The sequence below is a fragment of the Carlito syrichta genome, unplaced genomic scaffold (assembly GCF_000164805.1).
Source record: "Carlito syrichta isolate Samal-C Ts95f unplaced genomic scaffold, Tarsius_syrichta-2.0.1 Scaffold316480, whole genome shotgun sequence".
Lineage (NCBI taxonomy): Eukaryota > Metazoa > Chordata > Mammalia > Primates > Tarsiidae > Carlito > Carlito syrichta.
This window is the reverse complement of record NW_007260576.1, coordinates 1,013,266-1,018,160: the sequence shown is the minus strand read 5'-3', so window position 1 is coordinate 1,018,160 and position 4,895 is coordinate 1,013,266.

The window sequence follows — 4,895 nt, the reverse complement described above, 5'->3', positions numbered from 1 at the left end:
AGATTTTCTTCAACAAATACTTTAACCAGAACAATATATCAAAAACACATTGATGTTAGAGCAGATATTTTCTTTTTAGATAGACATTAGAGCAGTATACAAATATGCAAAACAATTGCCAGTCTTCTCAGCAACTTTTTGGAGAATATACTGTTAAATAAAATTAGGTTTCTTCTACACTGTTGGTAGGAGTGAAAACTGGTACAAATTCTGTGGAAAATAGTTTGAAGATTCCTAACAGTTCTAAAAATCAACCTTCCATACGCCCCACATTACCTATGTGGAGTATACCTGGAGGAACTCAAGTCACTCTATGAAAAAGATACCTGCATGTGCATGTTTATTGCAGCATTATTTACAATAGCAAAAACATGGAACCAACTGTGCTGCTCATCAAAGAGGACTGGATAAAAAAAATGTGGTACATATACACGATGGAATATTATGCAGTCATAAAGGACAAAATTATGAACTTCGCAGCAACTTGGATGGGACTTCGAGTCTATAATATTGAGTGATCTATCACAGAAACAAAGAACTGAGTACCACATGTTCTCACTCATAAGTGGACCTTAAACAATTATCATAATGCTATAAGAAAGGAATTGGTAGTAGTGGAAAACTACCAGGCAAAGGGGGAACACATAATTAACAAGAGTACCTGCATAATGAATATTTGTATGCCTCACCCTGAATTGTACCCCACATCTTTAAAATAAAAATAAATACATAAATACATAAATACATAAGATTAAACTATTGTTAGCATATCATGGGTTTTTGTAAATTTTACATTAATTAAAATTTTAAGAATCTGTGATTCACAAATACTGTAAATATCAATGCAAATAACTCACAGGAACAAAATAATTTTGGACTCTAATATATTTTTAGAGTATAATCTTTTCTTAAGACTTTAAAGGTTTAGAATTATTTCTGCATAATATCTCATTTTTAAAAAATATAATTCACTTTATCATTTATGCTGTTTTAGGTGAACATTTGGATTATTCCAGATTTTAGTTATGACAAGCAAGTTTCTATGATCCAAGACTGCTGTTTTATGTATCTCCTACTGCATTTAGACAGGAGATTTTCCAGAATGCATATAGGTGTGGAATTGCTTGGTCACAGGATATATACATGCTCAGTTTTATAAGATAATGCTAATTAGTTTTACAAATTGGTATACTACTTTAGATTTCTATCAATATTACATAACTTTTTTTTTTCTAAATCATCACCAACAATGAGTGTTGCTAAATATTCTTAAAGTTTGGCAATTTAATAGATATAATATTGAAAGTTATTGAATTCTGAGTTTGCCTTTCCCTGGTATTGACTTTCATTATATTTTGATATGTAAATAATCTCTTCAGATCTTCTCTTTTATAACATGCTGATGGTCTCTTCTGGTAATTTTTTATGGAGTTATTGTATTTATTCCACTTATTTAGTAGACTTCTTTCTATATTTTAGTGGTGATTCCTTTGTCAGTTATTCTAAGCATTAAAAATGACTTCACGTTAAGGGATCTTCATATTAAAAATGCTTTGTATTTCAATGTCATTTAACAATTTATTTGTTTTATCTTTAGTATTGTTTGTGGCTTTTTCAAAGACAGCCTTTATCATCTTTAGGTTGTATGTATACTTTCTTGTATTTTTTTTCCTAAATATGTTAAAATGTTTGTGTATAGCCAGAATTCTAGAGATGCTTATTTCTTAACATTGTTGTCCCTTCTTTTTTCAGTCAAACACAAAGCTAGGTACTGCTATGAAGAGAACTTAAAGATGTCATTTAAGTCTCAAATTAGTTGATCTTTAGATATGGAAATTCTCCTGGTGGGTCTCACTCAATCCAGCACATCCTTTAAAAGCTCAGTTTTCTCCAGGTAATAGTAACAGCAACAGCAACAGCAACATCAGCAGCAGAAGTAGAAGGTAGAAGTCAGGAAATTTCAAAATACCAGAAGGATTTGATGTACTGTTGCTTGCTTGAACATGGAGGGGCCATCTGAAGAGAATGTAAGCAGTCCCAAGAAACTGAGTGTGGTCCCTTATGAGAGTCTGTGAGAAAACAGGAACCTCAGTTTCACAACCACAGGAAATTGAATTCAGTCAACAGTGTTAGTGAGCCTGAGAGCAGATTTTTCCCCTGAGTCTCCAGAGTAGAATCCACATTGGCAAACACCCTGGACTTTGTGAACACGTTAAGTGGAAAACCCAACTGAGCTTCCTGGACTTCCGATCTACTGAACTGTAAGATCATAAATGAGTGTCATTTTAAATCTCTAAGACTGCGTAATTGGTTTTGTGGGCAATAGAAAGAGAATATATTTTGCTTTTGCATTTTATGTAAGAACTTACTAAGAATTTAATTTTATTTTTTCCCTCTAAGCAATAGTGTATGACAGAAACTAGGGGAACATTTTTGTATTCCACATAGATGATCAGTTTTGTAAAACAATTGTTCATTCATACTTAATGCAGAAATCTCTAAAGTTAAGTAATATTAAACCTCCCTCCTTCAACGATAAACCTTATAACACCTTCATTCTGGTCAACCTTTCCCTGATACACCGATATTCTATAGAATTTTTAACATGTTTTAACTCCAAAAATTAACTATTGATACTATTATGAAAATATTATTGTCATTACTATTATAAGATATTTTTATTAACTTAACTCAGTATTTTGTATTTGTCTACAAGTTTACTGCTTTTTTCACATCATTCCTTGTACATTTCACTTCTCACATCTCAAATCTTCCAAGATTCTTCTTATTGTTCCTGAATTTCCTGTAGTGAGGTTATGCTGGTTGAATTCTTCAGCTTTTTTTTTTTTTTTGCAGTACTTAATATCAAAGTAGCAATTATCAAGGGCAGCTCTGAAGGTAGTTTGTTAATCATTAATTTTACCATATCATTTTATAGATGAGAAAAGTGACCCTCTGAATAATTTAAATTTTCCCAAGTCCACATAGAAACTCAGCAGGAAAACTAGGATAAAATTTCCAGACTTGGTTTTCTTAGTTTAATATTCTCGTCACTATTCACTCTACCACATTCTCTCTGACGCACTTCTCATTTAACTTATCTTCCTCTTCTTGCGATGACATCTTGTCTGATTTTCAGAAATGCATGGGAAGTTGAATGAGAGAATACTGCACTGAAAACGCTCTTTGTGAGTGTGTTTACTTGAGTACAGTCATAGGTTTTTCCTAACAATATCTGCATAGCCAGGCTTCCAAGTTCTATCCCATTGGAGTGCTTATATGACAAAGTAATAGTTCCTGCTCTGTTGTACTGCTCCTGGCACCTATCAAATAAAGTTGTCTGTCACTGTTCATTTATAGAGGAAATCTTGAGAGTATTGATTTTTAATTATTTCTTTTGAGCATTAGTTGTATTACATTTCATTTAATGGATAAAATCATCGCATGAATATTTCATAGCATAGTTAAAATTATATTTTCATCGAATGTTTTTGCGTATATTATTTAAGAAGCTATATAAATGACACTTCACATCTATCTACTGGGCAACAATAAAATAATGCAAGATTTTTAGTAAAAATATCGTCTATTATTTTTGTTTATAGCTTATAATTTATCAGTGCTTAAATTGTCTTTAGAAATAGAATATAGCTTGCTACTTTGTTATTTGCCATTAATTGCACGTTCATTGTGCCACAAACTCAGTGAGTTTAATTTGAAAAATTCCTAATATATGTACTGTTATTTATTCTGCATTTGTATCATCAAAGAATCTTATAAACTGTTAGTGAATCAAATAAACCTAATTGATTAAATGTTCGCTCAAACTTATGAGTCTGATTAGGCAATGAGCGTTTTGCATACAAATCATTTTGTGCTGCTTGGGTACATTTAAAACATCTCAGTGAATTTTATAAATGAATATTGACATTTCAATATTGCTGCATTTTGCTAACACATTATCTGATAGCAACAAAAATAAGCAAAGGAGTTTAAAAAGAGAAGGGAGTTTAATTTCACATATAAAACAGATCAGTCTCTGTCCAGTATGCGCAATTGAAGAGATTAATCTTTGGTCAATGCCTCAGGGTGAGCATCATAATCTAAATGGAGAGGCCACAGAGCAAATCAGCATTGTTTACAGCTATCTACAGGCGTGTTTCCTTATTTCTCTACTGAGCCAGTCTCCGTAGTTGTTAATCCAGAAATCAAAGTCCCCGCACAGAAATAACAAAACACAGTGCTTCAACACCAAATATATAATCAGTGGACAAGAAAGAAATAGCTGTCTTGTCTTCAAAGTGATATTTTTCTTATACAAACAATTCATTCTAATGGACTAATTTGCCTCAAGTATACTACAGAGTTGTCAATATTGTTGCTACTTCTGCCATGTCTCTCTTCTTTCTGCTCTCAGATCTGCCTTGGATGTTCTTTGCTTTTTTACTGACTTCTGTCTGTAACTCTGGGATTTACGTCCAACTCACATGTTTCTCCCATGGGCATTTGTTTCAAGGGAAGAGTGGTGCCAGAAAATCCAAACCATCATTTACAACCAAGTCCACAGAATTACATTAACAGAAAGTTTGCAAATACAAATGCTGAAGGTTAGGGATAACTAGAGGGAATTTTGAAATAGATACAATTTGAAAGCTGGTGAAAAAAACAAACAAACAACTATTCTGTTCCAGCAGTCCACAGAAAAACTACAAATACCAAAACATTATAAATCCTCAGCAAGAGTCCCTAGAATTACTCTCTTGATTTGTGATTTGTCCTTTTCTCTCAAATTTCAGAGTCTTATTCATCAGTCATTCCAAGTCATATTTCCAAACTTCTTTTGAAGCTTTACTCACTCCCACAGAAATTGCTCTCAACTTAAGATTCTTTCTTTC